General features: G+C 41.5%; 1 protein-coding gene across 4 annotated transcripts in view; it reads right to left on the bottom strand.

Annotated features, from left to right (window-relative positions):
- The window catches only part of MOB3B (MOB kinase activator 3B), an 80,754-nt gene extending 79,818 nt beyond the window's left edge, over positions 1–936 (bottom strand). For all 4 annotated transcript variants that reach the window (XM_050986975.1, XM_050986972.1, XM_050986974.1 and 1 more), the window contains exon 1: positions 740–936. The gene's annotated coding sequence lies outside the window, so the exon portion shown is untranslated. The remainder of the gene's footprint in view (positions 1–739) is intronic.
- Positions 937–22,306: the final 21,370 nt, after the last annotated feature.

Genomic DNA, 22,306 nt, shown 5'->3' on the forward strand with positions numbered 1-22,306 from the left:
GCTCCGGACCTCGCCTCCCCGAGCCAGAGCACGGTGCGGAGAGGCGGCGGGAGCTCTGCGCCCAGCCCGGCCCCGCTCCTCCCTCCCGTGCTCGGACACCCGCCGAGGGCAACAGGTCCAGAGAGCCCGCGGCTCCCGGGCAGCACGGAGCCGGCTCCTGAAGTTCTGGAGGAAGGACAGAGAAACCTACCTCTGAGAGACGGAATGGGGAAAAGGGAAACGAACAAATAAACAAACAACGTCCCCCTCCCACCCCCACCAAAAAAAAAAAAAAAAAAAAAGAAGGAAAGAGGAGCGCATGGGAAAGCGCACCTTCGTACGGACTGCAGCCCAGCCGTTACTGCTGGGAGGCAAGCGCGCTCACCAGCACCATCCCATCTTCCCAGGCAGCGCCCACCACCTGTCGTTCCGGCCGGGACCAGGGGCAGGTTCCGCCCCCACCGCGCCCGACGAAGGAAAAGGCCCGGGGGCGCCGGGGCAGTGCGGCCGCGGGGGAGCCGGAGACCCTCACCGCGGGGCCGGCAGCGGCCAAGTCCCCGGACACGGCAGTCTCCGCGGGGTCGGAGGAGTCTGGCAGGGTTATCACCTCCGCTTGGACGGAGCGCAGCAGGGAGCGGGCGAGCGGCTGCCGCACCGCAAACGCGTCCCGCTCACGGCGGGAAGTTTGTAGGCGGCGGGACCGATCCCCCCCGCCAGTCGCGTGCGCCGCACTGACCCATCGCAACCGCTCCGGCCTTACCTCCCGCCCCTCTGGGAGCCGCTGCCCCTTCAGGTGCCTTCCTCGCCTGAGGGCCGGGAAAAGAACGCGACAGCCCGGCTTGGCTTCCCCGCGTAGAGTCGGCTCGGCTCGGCTCGGCTCGGCTCGGCTCGGCTCGGCTCGGCTCGGCTCGGCTCGGCTCGGCTCGGCTCGGCTCGGCTCGGCTCGGCTCGGCTCGGCTCGGCTCGGCGCCCGTCCCGTCCCGCCCCCGCGGGCGCCACCCCCGCCAGCCCCGAGCCCCCGCGCTTCGCGCAGGCCTGCCGCGGCGGAGGGCGCCCCTGGCGGCCCTTGCGCCCCTCCCCGTGCGCGCCGCGGTCCGGGCCCAGCGCGCCCCGCTGGCCCAGCAGACACGGCCCTGCCCAGCACCCACTGCGCCGGCCCCAGCACACACGGCCCTACCCCAGCAGACACTGCCGCGGCCCCAGCAAACCCTGCCCCAGCACACACTGCCCCGGCCCCAGCAAACCCTGCCCCAGCACACACGGCCCCGGCCCCAACACACAAGGCCTTATATTCAGCACACACAGCCCTGCACGAAGGTCAGCCCATGTCCCACGGAACCACAGCGTGTCCTGGTCTGGGAGGGACCCACCAGCATCATCGAATCCAACTCCCGGCCCTGCACAGGATATCCCCAAGAGTCACAGCATGTATCTGAGAGCTTTGTCCAAATGCTTCTGTCAGGCTTGGTCCTGGGTACCCTGTTCCAGTACGCAACTACCCTGTAGGCAAAGAACCTTCTGATAGCCAGCCTAAACCTTCCCTGACACCACTTCAGGACATTCCCTTGTGTCCTGTCCCTGGTCACCCGATTCACAAACTTTGTGAATTTGTGATTTGTGACACTGGTCACAAATACACGTTCTGGAGAGATCAGTGCCTGCCTCTCCTCTTCCCCTCACAAGGAAGTTGCAACTGCAATGATGTCTCCCTTCAGTCTCTTCTTCTCTAGGCTGAACAGGCCAAGTGACCTCAGCTGCTCCTCATATGGCTTCTCTTCAAGGCCCTTCACCATCTTTGTGATCCTCCTTTACACCCTCTTTAATGGCTTTATACCTTCTGTTATGGCACCCAAAACTGCATGCTGGACTCCAGATGAGGCTGCCCAACTGCAGACGAGACTGCAGTAGGACAATTACTTCCCACAGATTCTGGGAAGAGGCCTAAACCCTAAATTAAGTTTTGGGAGAAAACCTAACTTCAGTTTAGGCAACAAATGTGAGACTTTGACCAACCACAGAACCTGTAGCAATAGCAGTAAAAACCCTGGCCCCTGACCCTCTTTCACAGAGCTCCTTGCAGACACAGTGTTATGGAGGAGTTTGCCTCCATAACAGTATCCCAGATAATGCGGTAATCGTCAGCATAGACACGGACCTTTATCTCAGGGCTGACTGATAGAATAAATATCCATGTTACTGTTTTATCAGCTAATGAGACTTTTGGTTTATCTAACCCTTGGCATTTATAGGAGTATGTTGATACACAGTTATGTGTATAGAAATATCCATATATATATATATATATATATATATGGATATATATATATGGATATCCATATATATATATATATATATATATATATATATATGGATATATATATATATATATATATATATATATATATATATGGATATATATATATATATATATATGACTATATATATATACACACAAACTGGAAAGAAAGTTCTTTCTTTTTCATGCCTACAAAGATTTCTTACACCTTCCCATCTGACCCATCTTTTCCACAGACAAAAAAGAGGCAGGAGGTGGGAGGAAAGGGAGAGAATAACGGCAGAGACCCATTTCACTGACATCCAACTAAAAGCAGGGTGGTTATATGCCAAATGCTCTGTTCTTAGGTGGAAAAAAATTCAAACGCAACAGCAATGCTGAGTGACTTTGGGAAATCTTGGTTTTGCTGCCCCAACAAACCCTAAATTTCCCTATTTTCAAGCAGCAGAGACCCACAAGGGTACAGCGTGACAAAGATGCAAGACAAATAATCATGCAAAATTGATGGTGTTCTGTGAACAAGAGCAGTGGGGCAAACATTGACCAAGAACCATCCACTTAACAGGTTTGCAGAAAATAGCAGCAAATCAACCAGGTTTGTTGAAGACTACTGTGCTTCCTTTCCTGCTGTGAAAGGCAAAGAAGGTGGCCTCTTGCCCTGCTGTGGATCCCAACTGTACTGTCACAGTAGGGCCAACTTTTGTCTGTCTTCAAATTGGAGATGAAGTGAGGTAGCAGCTTCCATGTGGCAGAGTCAAAGCAGAACCTTAGCTGGCCTGAGGGAAGGACCAATTCTGTGACCTCTTAGATGAGAGGTTAGATTAGGAACATCTGGCTGCCAAACCAGGAGGAGGAAAGGTGGATAGGTACCTAAGAAGCTGTGAGCATGTTGTGACTGGGATGGAAGATTGGTTCGCTTGGAAGGAAATACTCTGTTGTGACTGATTAACTTCTATTTCCTAGCAGTTGCAAATAATAGAAGTAACTCTTGCACCTTCACAAACATTGTAAGAAAAGCCTGAAAAGTGATGCTTTTTGAAACAATTTTCTATTTTTTATGAGGCAGCCATGATGTTCCTCACAAAGATGTCTGAACAAATAGCTGTAGAAATAGTCTTTTTTCTGATAGCAGAAAGTTTTAAGCAGGTTTAAGTCCCTGGTAGAACCGCTTTTTTATAACATTACCAATTCCCTGCTTTCAGGCAGAGTCAGTTCTTTTTTCTGCCCTGCAGCCAGGTTTGACATTGACTTTACTGTGTTTCGTATTTCTCTGTACAAAATTAAAGACAATAAGAAATGCATACAGAGAGTTTGTGGGATCACAGCCCTAAGAAGGAGTAGGTTAAAAAAGAGAGACTGTCAAACTCCAAATTTCCTAAGGTATTTTGAAAGACCTAAACATAATACTAGGACAATGCCAGGTTAAAAACCAGTGACACAGTAAAATAATTTTCAGACAAGCTCCCTGTTAAAACAACTGGACAACGAAAACAAGTAACTGTCTTCTCATTGTCGCCAAAAGTTAAAAGTTTGCATCCCTTTAAATTGGAGGCTCCATGGAAAGCTGTTTCAAAAATTGCAGTAGGTGTAGTTGACAAGATCCATTTGGTTATATACACTCAAACAGGGACAGACAGTGCCTTTGAGGACAGCATTTTCTTTTCTGTGATTTATAATAATTAAAGCATATCAAGAACCTGCCAGCTTTGCTTAGGAAGAACCTATTTTTAGTGACAAAAGAAGAGCCCAGAAAGGACAAACTACAGACACAGATCTTTTCCTGAACTTCAATCCACAACCCCTTTATTTTCTAACCGTCAGAAATTACTAGAGTGCTAAAAGCACATCAAGGACAGCTGACTTTCTGAACAGAAAGATGCCTGCTTCTCCATTCTCTGTAGTCATGTTGCAGTCTGGATCATTGCCATGGCTACATTCACCAGCATGTTTGATGGAAGTTGCTCCTTTGCTGCTGGGAGAGAAGCCAGAAACCAGAGCTATGAACCCAACCAGCCAATTTACTTCAGCGGAATTTAACCAGGAGTCAATTCAATCATCTATGGCCTACTATTCTAATCTCATGCAGCAAACATGTTAAAGTCAAGGCTCTTTCCTCTTCCTGCTACACAAAATACACAGCTAAAGAAAAAAAAATAGGAGGTCTTCAGATTAATTGTTGTCAGTACAAGCAAACTGAAATGCAATTTAATTTAGCATCAAATGGTTGAGGACTCCTTAGTCTCTGCCACTGTTGGGAATACAGGACGGAGAATTATACAGATTGGACAATTCACATTGGTACAAACAATTTGAACTAGCAGGAATAACATGTTGTGATGTTGCTGTTTAGTACTAGGTGTGCTTGGATGCTCTGAAAGAATCAAAATTTTGTTAGTGGAGCTTACAAGGGTTATTTTCCTGTGGCTCTTCTCTGCCTGTTGTTGTTTTGTTGGGTTTTTTTGTTTGTTTGTTTTTTTGGTTTTTTTGGTTTTTGTATTGTTTTGGGGTCTTGTGCCTCATAGGACTAAATTCACTTTGTCTTCTTGGTAGATGACAAAGTTTGTGCACATCTATTTTTCTGCCCTGGCATAATAGTATGGAACATACATTTTTTGTATTTTTATCCCTTAACTGATTTTACAAAAAGGGCTAGTAAAATCAAAGTTGAACTGGGGACAATGAGAAAAATACAGATATGTATGTAACCACGATGCTATCATAACCACTGTTTTCTTGAGAAAGCAGGATAAAATTAGAGCATGCTTCATCTTCCTTCCTTTTTCAAGTGGTCAGCTTATTGTTTTGATTTGAGTCTACAAGAAATTGCTGTGGCTTTGTTAAACCAAATTTAAAGATAACTTTTATGTCAAACTTCAAACTACAGCATTTTTACTCCATTCTTCATCAAACGTACTGGTTTCATCTTATGTGAAAGCCCTGAATCAGCTGTTCAGGTGCTGACACCAGAGTGGCCCCTGTGTCTTGCAAAGCCCACCTGGTCTCAAGCAGGGTCAGACGCACAACCACAAAGCACGCAGAAATGGCTAGAAGGCATTTACTACATCAGCTCTTTAGGTACCCTTTGTATCTGTAGAGGAGATGTTCTATGTCCCTCTTAAAGAGAGTTTTCCTTTTTCATCACCAGCATGACTTAGCTTTCCTGTGTTATTTGTAGAAAAATTACAAACATAAAAATTTGGAGGCAGACAAAAAATTCAACACAGAATGCAGGCAATCAATTAATGAAACTCTAAACAGGCTCAAGCAGCAATGTATGCAAACCTAAATATACTTTCTCCCTACACTCTTTCAGTTGGTAACCCAGAGGGTACTTCACATCAGTGTCCATCACGGTAGACTCACGATTCTAACAGCTCTTCTCTGTTCACAGCATGACCATTCTGTATGTGGTACTGAGCATTAAGTTCTGACTTAACTCCACTTTTCCACACAGTGAAGGCCTGTTGTCACAAAGACATATTTGATACAAGAGTGATCTTTCATGCTATACCAGATCCTTCACACCACAATACATGAAATTAATGTGTATGGCACAGAACTAGTGCAGTTGCTTCTCAGATAGTTCTGGAAACGTGTAGAGTGTAGACCAGCCCAGGCAAGGTCACAATAGACTGGAAGATGGGCTGCAAACAGCTGTGGCTGCTCTGCGGATGTGTGCTGAACGTAGGATGATGATGGGGTTGCTCAGAGGGTGTCCGAAGCACAGTGGTGAAAGAACTGTTTTCTTGGGAGGTGCTACCACCATGAAAAATCATGCACCCCCTGCAAATACAAATGTATCTCTTCCACACATTCATCACTAGCTTTATTTCTAGTCCCTAGCCACCCTCTAGGGATGGCCAGAACAACTTGGACCTGAAAGTGTGGTCTCTATCTCCTGTTCATGTGGGACAAATAGACAATTTACCTTCCATACCACACACATGTGCTCTTGTGATTACAGATAGAAGGAGACTGCTTCTTGCCTATAAAAAGAAGATGCAGAATTTTCTCTTTTTCTTTCTGTCTTTCTTCTTTCGTTCTTTCTTTCTGTCTTTCTTTCGTTCTTTCTTGCTTGCTGTCTTCTTTCTGTCGTTCGTGCTTTCTTTCTTTCTTTCTTCTTTCTTTATTTCATTCTTTCTGTCGTGCTTTCTTTCTTTATTTCGTTCTTTCTTTCTTGTTCTTTCTTTCGTTCTTTCGTTCTTTTTCGTTCTTTCTTTCTTGCTTTCGTCTTTCTTCTTTCTTTCTTCTCTTCTTCTTTCTTTCTTTCTTTCTTTCTTTATTCTTTCTTTCTTTCTTTCTTTCTTTCTTCTTTCTTTCTTTCTTTCTTTCTTTCTTTCTTTCTTTTCTTTCTTTCTTTCTTTCTTTCTTTCTTTCTTTCTTTCTTTCTTTCTTTCTTTCTTTCTTTCTTTCTTTCTCTTCTTTCTTTCTTTCTTTCTTTCTTTCTTTCTTTCTTTCTTTCTTTCTTTCTTTCTTTCTTTCTTTCTTCTTCTTTCTTTCTTTCTTTTTGGTTGTAAGTATTCTTAATAGAAAGTCCAAGTTCTCAACTCCAAAGTCAATGACTCACATGTTACTGTGCATTATTTTGGTTTGTTGTGGTTCTTTTTTTAATATGGAGGCTGTACACTGAAGTTGTTGGCATAAAGCACAAGTTATTATAGCAGTAAATCTTCTCTCTGTTATATTTAGAAGCTGTGCCACCAGTCCTGATTTACTTATTCTAAAGAAACACAACCTAGAAATCTCCCACTGACATACCTGGCAAAAGAACATGTTAGAGTAAATTTCAAACAGTGTCCTTGCTTTCATTAAATACAGACTCAGCCTTTTCACGCATCCACTAATTTTCAGGGGGGATTGTCTTGGGTTTTTTTGTTTTGGTTTTGGTGTTGGGGGTTTTTGTGTGTGTCTGTTTTAGTTGGTTTGTAGTTTGGATTTTTTTTTTTTTAAGATTATTTTTTCTGCAATTTGGAGATGTTTCAGTAAACACAGTATGGTTGCAAGCAACAGCTGTGAATGCCATGTTACAAAAAGCACTGTAAGACTGGTTTTGTCATCCTTTTGGGTGACTTATGGAGCATCCACAAATGTCTCCTGTATAACGGCTACTTTTTACAACCCCACTTTATCACTCACAGAACTTCCAAGAGCCAGGTTATGAGGAGGGAAAGTTCAAGAATTCTGAATAAAGCCATTGGATGGCTCCAGAACAGCTTTATTAGGTGTGGAATCCTTTTTTGGTTGATGTTGGCCAGAGGTTATGATGATCCTGTCAAAAGCCTATTTTTTGGTTCAGTGATTTAGAAAGGCAGCTATTCCCTCTGCTGATTGCCCTGATTATTATAGTTCCCCATAGAAAAAATTATTTCCAGCAACTGAACGGCATCAGCAAGAACATTTGGTGGCCTTGTAGTGGTGCCAGAAGCCTAAGCATGTTTTGCTGCACATGTGCTGTTGGTTGCTTGACTTTATTCCAGCTCTGTCACAGCTGCCTCGAGAACTCATTATGTGTCTGGGCTGAAAAATTGGTGAGGAGACAAGAAAAACATTAATCCGAGGTCTGACACTGGCACTAACCTGTGGGTTGGGTGGTCAGAGGCAGTTATTGCTGTGTCAGTGTCTCATGGAAGGAATCATGTTTTGTTGGAAAAGCAGGTGAATGCCAGCAGACTAAATTTGCTGGTTGTTTAATGAGTGAAAGAGAAACCCTGTTGAGGTCAAAAGACCAGCACGAATCATCTTGTTTCCCTTGCTACCTGCCTGTTTCTGCTCATCTGTGGGATATTCTCACAGTTTTCTGTGGCTGAAAACTAAGGGAGAGAGGCAGAGACTTGTGCGTTTCTACAGTAATGAAATCTCTTTCATGTTTGCCAAGCAGTGTGAGTGATGCTAAAATTAAAGAGAAAACACCTAGGAGTACCCAAAGGGGAAAGGCAACATGTGCCCAAATTAGTAGTCTCACTTTTGCATTAAGATAATTTTCCTAGAACTCTCCAAAGCAAAATATAACTCCTCTGCTGCTCAAATTTTATTGTGAAGTACATGGAAACAAGTTTTACCAAAGTTTAGTGGCATGAACTTGGAAAAACTTCTGCTTCTAGAATAAAAAGATTATATATTTTATATGAAGGTGACCAAGAATATAACTCAGGGCCCTTTGTCCCTCTGAGATTAGAAAATTATTTGCTATTCCTACCTGCAAAAAGTAAACAGCAAAATTCAATCACTGTTTCCTCTGACTCAAACACTGCTTAAGGTTTCTCTCAGGACAACAGTTATACTCAAAATGCTCTCTGGACTTTAGCTTTTATAATGACAGCATCTCTTTAGGATTTTTTTTTTCCAGAAATGTGTAGATCAGAAAGTGCTATGGTCTTAGTGTATTTTGATAAAATGTAAGTCCTCTCCTTATAGTTTTTGGGGACTTTGTTTAGTTTAGTTTTGTGGAGGTTTCTTTGGGTTTTTTTGTTGGTTTTTGCCAGAATTTTGTCTCCTCCTGGGATTGCTGTAATATTAATGTAACATGAAGAGGCCTAGGACTCTGTCAGGTCCACAAAGCACACACTGGTTCAATTTCTGTCTCTACTAAGAGCTATTTGATGAAGGATTTAATTTTCAGCAACTCAAGGCACGTTTTAAAAAAGGGTTAGCCAAAACCAGCTTTTCCCAATGACTCCATAAAGCTGAAGGCTATATCTCCAAGTGAAAATCATTATAACCTTTAGAGCACCAGACAGGACAGCCTGGATGCTTGATTTGCCTGAGAACATTAGCTGAACTAATGAGCTCTGCACAGTGGAACCCTCTCCTTCAACCCTTGCTGTCAGAGTTTTGTAAGAGGACACTAATACACAGTAACCTCTTCAGGAGAGGAAGAAAAGAGATCTCCAGGTTTCATCAAATATCAAACAAGTTTATCTCCTCACCTAGGCCCAGCCTAGTCACTAGCATTTGCTACAGTAGGAAACGAATAAGAGAAATATTCTGTTTCATGTAGGATACACAAAGGTGAAAGAAATATATAGCTACAATGCTATGGAGAGGCAAGAGGAGTATCACCCAGAATCCAGCCTGGCTCCTTCTTTATGTACAAGAGCTATTTAAAATACATTGCTAAGCAAGGCTACTAGGTATGCCTACAAATTTTCTCCTAATCTATTTTCCCTCCACTCTTAGAGTCCTCCATGGAACTTCTAAACTCCTGCTTAAAGCTACCATGATCCCTATTCCATCTATGCTCACAAAAAATCATCAAAGGATCATATGCAAACTGTCCTCTTCACCCCCATTCCCAGTGATCCCACTATTTATTGGGGAAGCTATATGCCTTTTTGAACACACTCTGAATTATTTTTCATGAAAAAAATCCATTCAGTCCATGTTGTATTAGTTTGGCCTGCCATAACGGGGCAAATATCTTAGGAAAGGAAGAAAAATATGAAAACTGCAGAATTTCACTTCTATTCTTCTGATATTTCAAGAAGAGAGACCCACCATGAACCAAAGTCTGCCATGCTTTGTCACTAAGTACTTGACAATAAATAGGAGGTACAGAAAAGTTTATGGTGTCTCTTGCATTAAATCTGTTGTGAATGACACATCAGAACAGTTTGGGTATGATCATACTGTTTAAAATATATATCTCCCCACAATGATAAATATTTTTGATTAGCACTTAACCTTACCTGATGAGTGCTGACATAGCATTGTAACACTTTCCAGAAAGATGTACCTGCAACTGGAGAAGCTGTGGAGTCATGTTTCAGATTCTGGCTGGCCTATCCAGCCTCAATCTCTCCTTCTCTTTAATGATATCACTTGGACATCAATATTAATTTGGAACCTGGTAGCTTGCTTAAGTGGGACTTTGTGACAGGAGAGCATTACACTGCTGTTCAGACAGCTGCACTGGCTTCATGGAAGTCCCCAAGGAAAATCCAAAGCTTTCAAGGCCCTAATTGTTTTGGATCTGGTTATTTTATGATCAGAAGAGGTACTCAACATTGAGAAGCCTTGATATAGAAGAGAAGTGGATGGAAAGAGCACTTGAATATTCAGGTCTGTTCATCCCCAGATTGAACTCCCACATGTGTTATTAAAGCCTATTTTCCAGTCTGATGACTAGGAGAGGGAAGGCTTGCAGAAGCTTTTTGCAGCATATAATTAGTTTAGGAGCTCAGTGCAATAGCATCAGCTGGAAGAATATAGAGATGATGAAATCCTGTAATTTTGAACAGTATTATAAATTAGGAAGACTATACAGTCCTTGGAAAAGCATTTCTGGTGTTTACATCATGTAAAACATACCTAAATAAAATATACTCTCACATAACTTCAAAGAAATTATTCTTTGAAGACTCCACAAATCCAGAATTTAATTTATCAATTTGGATTTAGAATAACAACACAGACTATGAAGCACAATGTCATGTGTTTATCTTAAAAAAAAAGTGTTATTTAAGTCACTGTTTTATCTAAAGATAACCCTACTGTCATGCATACAAGGATGGTTGTGTAATATGCCAAAGCATGGAGAAAGTATTGATTCAGTGAAATGCATGCACTTGCTTGAACAGCCCACAACATGAGTGGTCCTGATGTTCCCAAGAAGGGCTCAGACCCATACATTCTGCAACAGGAGAAGAAAATATTTAGGTTCTTTCTTTACTTGCCACCTGGTTCTTTCTTTGGCCCTGTAGGCTTCAGCTTCAGTTTTCAGCAGGGGTGACTAACCTTATGTCTGCTGTATACCAGGGAGGAGCAATTTTTTTCTCTCTGCACTCTATTTCACTGAGTGGATTTATAGGAACATCCAGATGAAAAAATAACTCTTCGTGCACATACAGCAATATCACCTGGGTCCTAGAAGTTTTGCAATGTTATTCCAACCACAGCAATTGAAGGAAAGGCAAGGACTCGGTATTGCCTTTAAAAGTATACAAGAAATTCTTCATAAACTAAAGGGTTTAGGTAAATGCAACTTCAAAACAATGTTAAGCCACAACACTGACATTTTTCAAGGTCACTGTCTCTTTCAAAAACACTAAAGACTCAATTAATAATACAGGCAGATTCATAGTCTAAAATCTCATCTTTAAGCATTACTTCCTTTTTAAAATGAATATGCTAGCTTTAGTAAAAGTTCCATCTTTTAGAGCACCAATTTCTTGACCACTGGTAAAATATTATGTACTTATTCATTAAAGAGAAGGTAGAAGCACATCTTGTCCTCTCCCTGAGCTGTGGAAATGTGAACTAATTCATCATAAGATAAAATTGTACATTACAGCTGGTCAAAAAGACTAATAGAAGGGAGTAGGGAATGATTTCAAAATACAGAACTAGCCAAATATTCCTGTGGGTTCTCTGCAGTGGTACAATTTGCCTAGAAATATAATTCTCTAGTGAAAAGCAGAGGGTTCAAATAAATGAAATAAAATGTACATAAGTGGGTCCTGACAACATGCAGGACCATCTTCTTGGTGTAACTCCATTGGGATTCTACAGCCTGAGCATGAAGCCATGTCCAGACACTTTCCTTTCTTTCCAGGATGAGTATGTTATGAATATTTATGTAAATACATTCTCAGACTACATAAACTAATCAGTGTTTGATATCCAGATGGCTGAAAAACCTTTTATGGGAAGGACTTCAAATCATACTGAACATAAAGTGAAGAATAAAACTCAAATTTCGATTTCCAGTGCCATTTTGTACCTCACCTGAAAACTCTCTGTCCATACTATTTTGTTCTTGCTGATGGTGCAATACCTACACAGCAAGACACAGGTTGCAATTTTGCTTTAATTCCTTCTATACATAGGTAGATGACAGAAAACATTCTTTCTGTCACTGGAAATTCTCAGTGGTCTGAGTCAGACTTTGTACTCTAGAAAAAATGATCTGAAACTGAAGAGAAAAAACATCAGTCTGAACTGTCCTTATGTTTAAATTCCCCATACATTTTTAATCACATACACTCGTATCAGGTTTTAGTAAACTAATGCAAGATGTTTCTGTTACCATGGAATATAATCTCACAATTTTAGATTCCACTATGGGACCAGTGGTTTTGGGTCTCCAAGTTGCATCATAATTTTCAGATTTACGCATGGTTCCCTGCGCCTACCTGAACCCCTACATTCAAAGAGGGGTGTCTTTTTAATCCACTCAAACCATGCCTTCAGCAAGGTCTTCTTGTCCAGTGAAGATCTTGACATAGGCCAGCTCATGACAAAACATTCTTTACAGGTACCTCCAAAGTAAAGAGACAAAAGAGATACCTGAACAACCCTGAAAGTAATGTCCATTCACAAACCAGGATCAATACTGTAAAACCCCATCTCAAACTCCTACAGGGAAGAAGAAACCAAAGGAAGAGTTGAATCCTTGTCTGAAAATATTGGAATTACTCTTAAATTATATCAGACAGAAATTTTCCTTGTATATTTTTCAAGGTCTATGTAATTCTGGGGTGTTTCTGATTTTATAGTTACTAAATAACTTTCATGAATTACTTGAAGTAGGAAATTATTCCATCACAATTGCTCCACTCCAAAAAGTTCTGTGATCATTCTTTCTGAATGGAGTCAAAGGGTATGATAAACTGCATGCAAAAACATGCAATAATTCAGAATGCCTCAGATTAAAGAAGAGAGAAATTTTAGTTCATCAGTTTGTCTCTTTAGCAAGTGATACTGCCATTTATATGGTATGTAACACATTTTGTATATAACAAATGACAAAGTATGTTAAAAATATCCTTGCAAGCTTTGAAACGAAACAGTAAACAGCCTATGAGAAGTTAATTCCATTACAACTTTCATATTTCAGCACCTATTGTATAGACAATAAAGGGCAAACAAATTATTCTCAGTTAAGGCAGCAATTTATGCAACTGAATCACTCAAAAATCAGAAATCTGTTGCATTTGGGTTATTATTTAGGGTTTTCCTTTTTTTTTTTTTCCTCTCATGACTTTTTCTAGTTTGCTTGTAGTTGTTTTACAAAAACTGTTACAAATGATTTACAGTTTTCATCTCACTCTTTCTAAGCACCTTATTGAAAACTAGTTACATGAGTAATATGGCAGATTTTTCAGGAAGGTAATTAGTAAAAGCTTCCTTACTTTCTCCCTTGCTTTCTGCTTCCACTTCCACTTCCATTTCCCCTTCCCTTCCTCCTGAAAACAATTATGTCCAGAAATGGGGGCAGACAAGCTTGCCATCAGAAATATACCTGTTACTTTCCATTGGGAAGATTCAAGAGTAATTGAGTGAGGAATTTTGCTGCACAGTCAGCAAGGAAACCTCTGTGCATAACAGAGAGACTAAACTGCAAAAGAAAAGAAGAGAGAAAGATTTAGGCTGGGGGCTGAGGTTTTTTTGCCTTCCCTTACTGACTGGAGATCAGCATTGTGGAAACACCACTGTGGTTCATTGCTGGTTTGGGGCTTCCAAATGAGCAATCCTGTCAGAAGCTGATCATGAGTGTCTGCATCACCAAGGCTGTGAGATATTGCAGATGTACAGTACAGAGCAAAGCTTAGCTTTCTTACTGACAAGCCATAACTTGGTGCAAATTGACTTTGGGACATGTCTCTGCTTGGGACAAAACCTAGCTGTTTCGTTAGTTTTCTACTTTAATGAATTTTTTCTGCCATCCTTTAACCCAGAACAGTTGTCATACAGTTCCCAAAAAATTTAACAGCAAATAAAATGTCTCCTTCAGAGAAGTTGCTTAATAAAGCAAACCAGTACTAAAACCTCTCAGACCCTGAATAATTCCTCTGGGCTATTTCTAGCTGGCTTCAAATTGCTTACCACAATCAGGCAGATCAATGAGGTACAAACTTCATCACTTTTTATCTCTTCAGCTTCCTATCAGTAAAGTAATTTGTACTCATCAGAGATGTCTCTTAACAAGACAAGTGAAATTAACAACCCAGAGCATCAAAAAGCTGTCTAAACCTCACACTATCCAGATGACTGTACAATCACTGGAGCTGGTTTTTCCAGGTATGTTCAGCAGATGAAGCTAAAACCCCAAGATGCTGCCACAATATAAGCAACTTGTGCTTATACTAGCTCCTTCCAGCTTGTGGTAGATGACATTTAGCTCTCTCCTGCCTCAAAAATCAGGGAAACACATAGATCTTACCCTTGTCTTTTTTTGCCCTCACCTACAGCCTTCCCCTACCCAGAGTCAAGGAAAATTCAAAGATGAAACACTAAAAATATTCTGGTTTCGAAGTCTGTCCTAAGTCAGCAAAATCTGCATTGCTTAACACAGCCTCAAACACTATAAGAAGCAGATGGGCCTTGCTCTTTTTGGAAAAAGTAACAATGCTGTTTTAAATAATGGCTTTATTTTTCTTCAGCTGTTGGCAAGATCTGACATGCAGAATAGTCAGCATTCCACAATTTCTGCCCACAAGCAAGTGTGAGATGGCTCCAAGATGCCTTGCTTCTCTGTACTGTACGAGTTTTTTAAATGAGAAGCCAAACTCCTAGTAATTGGAGATGCTGCAACACAAAAAGCCCTGGGAAAGAACCTCAAAAGTAGAAGGGAATTAAATTGGCCTACACGGGAAATACAGGAACCTATGGCAATGAACATAGTAACAATTTTTTATCTTTATACTCTTTCAAACTGATTGTGAAAAACTTAAAAACATACTAAGTTTTTTCATAAACTCATCCCATGGCTGATATCAATAGATGTATTTCAGTCTACTTCAACTCCCTCTGAAGAAGTCACATGTCCTGAAAGGCATTTCAATGTATTATAACAGTTTTAAAAATTCACCTTATAATAAAGCATGTACTGAAATATTTACTGAGGCATGTTTCTGCTTGCTTTTTCTGACGCATGCTGCTTGAATTTTCTGCTTAAAATAAAAATGCTGCCTACATTTAGTGATAAGTTGAAAGGGAGGAGAAAGAAGGAAAGAACTGGATAAATGCATTTCAACAGTCTTCTACAAGAAGAAAGAAAAGTATGGTAATCTAGACCAGATGTGATGAAAAAATAAAAGTACATAAATATGGTCATTCTAGTATCTATTTGATTTCCATAATTCAGATTTTTTTTTAGTGCTGAACATTCAAATGCGTTTGTGATAAAAAGAGACCATTTTTCTAATGGAGACACTGATTTTGAAGCAGATTAATTTCTACCCCATGCCATGCTACCTTTGAAAATAAACATCCATAGGTAGTCCTATTTTCTTCTTCTTTGAGAAGTTTCTGGATAATTAACCCTTTTGTTTCCCTCCCTTTTTTCCCCCCCACATTTTCTCCTTTCTGTTTTCCTTCTTCCCTCTAGTTTAATTTAAACACTCCTACTTGCTATTTGTGATCAGCACCTTAGGACAGAAAACACATCTGTAGTAGTGTTTCAGTTCACACGGGGAATGCTCTCCTAAAATCACTAACCTGGTCATCATTTTTCTTCTCTGTGGTTTGCCTCACCTAATGGTCTGCATAAACTGGATTGTATCCCGTTAAACTGACTGGGAAGAGGTACTCCAGCCAGTGGGCAGTCAGGGTATGAGCTAGAACTAGAGCTTGTCTGAAGCACGGTACTGCTGAAACACTGAAATGCACATGGACCTCAGGTCCTCAGAACCAATTGTTTTGCTCTTTGAAACCACTCCCACAGCATTTCACCAAGTGCTAACCCCACATATCAAAACAAAAGGCATGCATTAGAGTGTCCCCCCACACACACTGAGGCTGTGTCCTGTGAGTGCTAATGCTGGCTTGCATCTCAGTGCTGTGGTTGTCACATATAGCTTTGACAGTCTCCCTTTGCACCCCTTGATCACTGGGCTCCCCAGCACAGCACTGATGGTGTCTCCCTGCTCTGCTCTTGCCAGCATCCTTTTGTTCACCTTTCTTTCTTTTCAAGAAGTCTTCACTCAGTTTCTCAGACCTCCATGGATGGATTTTTTTCCTCCCTGCTTGGGAAGACTTTCCCAAGAGCCTAACCACTCCAGGTCCTCCTCCTTCTACCCAAATCCTTTGTTTTCACTGGAGTAAATGCTACCTTTTCAGCACATAAGCAGTCATAAGCATGCAGTTTATTTTTGCTGTGTCATTGGGCTGTTCTTCTCAGCTTCTTCCTCAAAATATTCTGTGAATTCTTTGCAAACAGTGAGCATTTGAAATCCCACTGGCTGCTCTTTGATTGGTTCAGTCACAGGCTCCACCGACAGCAGCAAAGCTGTTTCCAGCAGCTGCCTGCAGATAGACAGGAGGTCTCTGTGCACTGAGCAGGGCAGAGGATGGCTTTGTGACCCCTGTTACCCAAGTTATCTAAAAGCCTTCTTTTCACAGCCCGAAGAATTGATCTTTCATTGCACAGCAGAATAACACTGGCTTGTTTTGAAGGAAAGTAGTAGCCCTGTTTGGGTTTAAAAGCAAAAATGTTTTCTATCTCTGCACAATTGGGCTCTTTGGAGTTCAGACAAATGGTCTGAAGTGAAAAATTCTTAATTCTTTCCTATTTAAACTGTTACAAGGCCATGTGGAGATTTCTCTATTTATAGTAAAAAAACCCTGTTTCTCTCACTGAGCTGTAAAGGTAAAAGGCAGAATTTGAATAATAGGGACTGGTGGGAGGCAACTGGCTATCCTGTCCTGCTCCTTTCCACTGGGGAAGCCACATTTGGTCTGGGACTCAGAACACCAAATTGTCTGCCTCTTGGATTCTCTCTCCATTTTCTTTTAAAATAACTTATCTCTCTACCAGTCTCCAGCTATCCTCCCCCCTTTTTTTTAAGCTCATTTGATAGTTTTTCATAGTGTCTGAAAATCTGAGCAGGCCTGGGAGGATCAGCAAACAGTTGAGACTGCCAGGCAGAAGCACCTGCCCTGCAGCCTCCCACAGCGGGCAACAGCAGCTTTCAGAAATGGGGCTGCAATTGTTTCAAAACTTTACTCTCAGGTTCCTTCCTGGTCGCAGCTTGTGGCTTCAGTATCACTCCGGTCGATCTCAGTTGTCCTGCCTCAAAATTGCTGCAGTTTCCAAATATTACCTTTTGTTGAAGGGTTGTGTTGATCACAACCCTTCAACAAAACACACACCCTACAACCACACACCTTTTGGCAATTATCCCAATGACATGTTTTTATTACTGAGCATCTGGAATTAACAAAACCAAGGGACAGCTCTGTATCCAGTTCATGAATTTACACTCCCAGATAAAATTACCAGCAGAGAGCGCCATAAAAAAGCCACATTAAAAAAAAAAACATTAAATACAGCCTCCACCAACATAACTCTCCACTCAAACACTTTAATTTATGCGTACACTCTATTAAGAAAACTCCTTAATTTAAAAATAGATACATTAATGTGTGTTGCTATAGATTTGGCTACCTTTTATTGGTAATAAGCACATTTACAAGATGACACTTCTCTGAAACTAATTAAAGACATCACATTGTCACCACATCCATGAGAATAGTTAAACAGACAGACATTTATTTTCACATGTAACAGAGTAGTAGGTTTGGTCATAAATGGACAAAGAAATCTATTGATCTATGGAAAGATGTGAATGAAAATTCAGTGATTAGTTTGAAAAGAGACATGCTGAAAATTAATGAGGTCTATTAGCTAAGAATGTTTTTTAGTTTTTTTTTTTCTTAAATGCATTATCAGAAAGGTGACTGGAACATTTTATTTTATTTTTGTTCCATCTTCACAGTTTACAATTTATTTATATAAGTTTTATATCTGTGTGAAAATCTTGCCTGAAATACAGATAGCTATAAAGACAGTTCAGCCCAATGCTCACAGTCATGCTGCAACTATCCTAAAACATGTTCAAAAATATAGCTGTTTTTCGTGGAGAACTTGAGAGAAGGTGAAAGGGTCCAAAGTCCAATTCACAATTTATAGGGTTACCATGGCAACTATTAGCTGGCATCGAAGAGTAACTTTATTTGATGGAGTCACAGGAAGTCAAACATCCACTGCAAACATCCACTGCAAACATCTACATCCATCTTGAGTGCACTGCAATCAAGACATGCTGGTACCATGCAACTCCCTGAACCATAACAAAAACCTTGTTTTATGAAGTGCTGTACTGCTACCTCATGCTCTTATGCCCTATAAGGAACCTTGGTAATGACTATGTTTTTCCATCCTGGAGGTCCTGGCACTGAAACTCAGCTTCCTACACATTCTGCAGCTCACAACCCTCTTATCCTTGGCATACCAAAGGTCCTGTGGGACATGTGGCCCTACAGCAGCCAAGGTCCTATGGGACCGGTGACAGACCACAGCAGATGCGTGAGAAAACAAGTTACTCTGCTTCTCTGGTATCTAAACTTGGTGTGTAGGGAGAACTTGCTCATGATCAGTATGAACAAGCCAGGGGCATGGAGGATAAAGTCAAGTAAGTCCAAAAGGAGTAAGTCCAAAAGGTGTAAGTCCAAAAAGGCTGAACAATGGCTGGACAGCTCTGAGTGCAAAGCTACTCACACTGAGCTTTACTGTTGGTAAAGTTACCTACGCCCAATATGGCCAAAAAGACACATATGCCCAGTGTTGCCTAAGTGAACAGTATCAGAAATAACACATTTGTGCTTGGATGTAGCAAAACCAGGACTAACAGGGAAAAAAAAAAATCAGGTGTGGGGGGCAGAGAGGAGCTTGGTGGAGTAAGATGCAAAGATGGTAAAAACGTCAGCTTAAAATAATAAAAAATGAGGAGTAAAGTATGAAGTCAGGTGGAGCAAAAAGGAAGGTGATTCCCCTAGCAACAACAGCATGAATATTGGCAGATAGTGATGCTGACCTGAATGCCCCCACACACTGGGATGCTAAAGGGACACTCCTTGGACAACCCATCATCTGGATGGTGTCCATTAGATGTGGTGTGGGAAGAAATCACTTTTCACCTTTGCAACTACACATTAACAAAAATGGAATTTGACAACAATTCCATGCTTATAGGTTTCACTGGACTTCAAACCTATAATTACCAGTGTCAAAGTCAAGCCTAATACCCTGCATTGTTATTTAATTAAAAGCTGGTATATCTGATTGCCTAGATCACTGAGAACTTTGCTGTCCTACACATTTCCTTCTAGTGTGATCATTATTCAAAAACATGTCAATCATGTTTGCATTAGCTACCTCTCAAGTCTCCAGCCTCAAGGGAAAGCATCAGACTTTGACAGTTATGATGCTAAAAGCAGACAACACAAAATGTTCTTCGTCCTGCATCCAGTTCTCTGCCAAAAACTGGTATGAAATTAATTAGTCATTACTTATTGTCCAGGTCCCCTGTGCTGTGTTTTGTTGGTGGAGCTGCCTTTGGCTACTAAAAAACCCCAAAATGCCAGAAGGTCCTTCCTCCAGATGCTAGGTTATCAGAAACTATTTTCATATACTGCTGTTAGAGAGGTAAGGCAGAGAATGTGATGAAGTGACACAGGACAAATCTCCAGTGAAGAGGCAGCCTAAGAGAGACAGAAATCTCAGCAAGGACAAAGTCCTTTGTATTTCCGTGGATGAATGCTGAAGGGCAAAACTGCAGTTTCATCAGTCAGCTGAACACTTTGGCAAAAAATATTGAATTATTCTGTGTATAGGCTGCAGTACAAATTTCCCTGACTTCTAATTTCTTACATTCCTGCTTCTGCTGAAAACAAAAAGTCTGTCCATTAAACATATTTAATTGTAGCTAGAAGACACTCTCTTGTACTATAATGAAACCATTTTATAAATGGAAGAGACTGGCATTGAACTCAAGGTTTCATCCATTAGCTTTTGGCTGTTGTATATTTTCAAACATTTTGGCTTTTTGTTAGATACAGATTAGGGATGAAGCTTCAGATATTTGCCTTTGAGAAACACACTTTTACTCTGAAGTTCAGCCAGAAATGAACTTCACTTACTCACTCTTGCTTAGATGTGTACATTTCTCTATCTTAAGTCTTTGTTTCCTTGCTATAGAGAGACGTTTCTACAAAAAAGTCCTGATTAAGCTTCATCTTTCAATTAGAGGACATGCTGCCAATTATTTTAACATGCACACTAGACCCTATAGATACCTACACTTTTCTTTTTGGGATTCATGTACTAGCATATCTTAGTTTTACTGGGGAACCCAGGGCCACCTCAAAGCTTTTGGAGTGAAGTTCTGGTCAAAAGAGACCAGACAATTCTATGAGCAATGTTGACAGGAGCTGGCCTGGCCCAAATAGAGGGTTGGACCCTTACCCTCCAGACGTCACTGCCCACCTGTTTTCTCTGGCCTAAGGAAAAATGGTTGAGGCCAGCCATTACAGCACACTTTGTCCTGGTAAGCACCTCAGAAGGTCTCCATTCTTATTCCTGCTCAGAGCAGGCTCAGCCTTGTCAGACCAAGGCTCAGGGTGTTATCATGGAAAGCCTGGAAACCCTCCAGGTGGAGAAACAGCAACTCTGAGTGCATCCCCACTGCCCAGCTATCCTCCTGGGCCATAAGCTCACTAGCACCCAGGGCCTTCTCCCCAGAACTGCCCATGGCCTCATGGCTTCCAGAGCCCAAGGCAGGGCTGCCCTTTTCTGCTGCCCAAGGACATGGGAAACCCACCCTGGTCCCCATGGACAGCTGCCCTGCCCTTGTCCATGTTGAACAGTGATCCCTGATTTGGCACCACCTGTAAACCTGAAGTCCTTGGTCACCTTCTTAGGTCACAGATAGAGACATTGCACAAGACAAGCTCCAGAGGAGACACTTTGGGATTCCACAGGGCACCAGCCTCCAGTCAGATATGACACAGTGGGCATCCCATCTAAGCCCAAAAAGCCAACCAGATACCTACCACTCTTGTGGGGGACACACGCCCACCACAACACCCTGGCTACAGGGAGATTGTGGGAGGGTGCTGGAAGCCTTGCTGAAGTCAGCTTGTTACATCCCGTTCTCTACATCTTAAAATCTAGTGATTTTATCACAAAATATAATGAGGTGGATGAAGCATTATTCACTTTCTCAGTCTGTGCTGGTAACTCCCAATCACCTTTTCTTCCCTCATATGGTAAGAGAAAAAGTCTAAGAGGACACATGGCATGATTTAGTTTTATACCTGAGTAAAACTGGTCAACCTGCAATTCCTCAGCATTTTGGCTCTTTTCCACTTGTCAAAGTCCTCCTCCATCTATGTGACAATAAAGACAGAGTATTTAAGAAAAAGGAACAATTACCAGTTGCCAGTCTGTGTTAAGTAATTTCTCTTTCCTCTGATCTTTTGCTTTTAAAAGCTGTCCAATAATAGTCAAGCAATGCTAATCAAGCAATGCAGGGAACTTCTATTATTTTATTTAGAACTGAAGTCCGACTTACTTGATGGCCGTTGTCAGGAATGCATCCTTTACTTCATACTTCTGACCTTTAATTGAAAGTCTCCTGTGTCTGAAACTTTTGGGCGGGCATATGAACAGCATGACTTTGAGAAGTGAGAGAATTACTTTCTATAACTGAAATATCATGTGAACAACCTTGCAAATAAGAACATGCTCCCCTGGAGCTTCCTTAGTGTTTTGCCCAGGTGGGAAGTGTAACTGGAGCTCTGTGTGGAGGACACAGGCAAACAAGACAACCAAGTTCTACTCTTGTGCAAAAGCCTACTTGGCATACTAAGTATGGTTTGTGCCTCCTCACTGCTGAAGAGGACAAAGTACTTGCTTTGTAAGGTCTGATTAGACAACAGAGGGGACCAGCCTGCCTGTTTGTCCTCATGTTCTGAAACACACTCCTTTGTACTCACAGGTCTGGGAACAGAAAGAGAAAGCTCTCTAACATCATTTGCCAGTACAGAACTGAGTGCAGAAGTCCTGGCACTTGGTATTGGTGTAACAAACTGGTGACTTAGAGATAAGAACATCACCAAAATGCCTATTCTGCTCTAGAATAATGCTCTGACATTACAAGATACTGGTATACAGATAGGGAATATCCTCTGTGGTCCTAATAAGTAAGACTTTCCAGTGGATATCTTTCTGTGCTACCTTTCTAGGTGTGC

This window comes from Serinus canaria, chromosome Z, assembly GCF_022539315.1.
Source record: "Serinus canaria isolate serCan28SL12 chromosome Z, serCan2020, whole genome shotgun sequence".
In the NCBI taxonomy this organism is placed as follows: Eukaryota; Metazoa; Chordata; class Aves; order Passeriformes; family Fringillidae; genus Serinus; species Serinus canaria.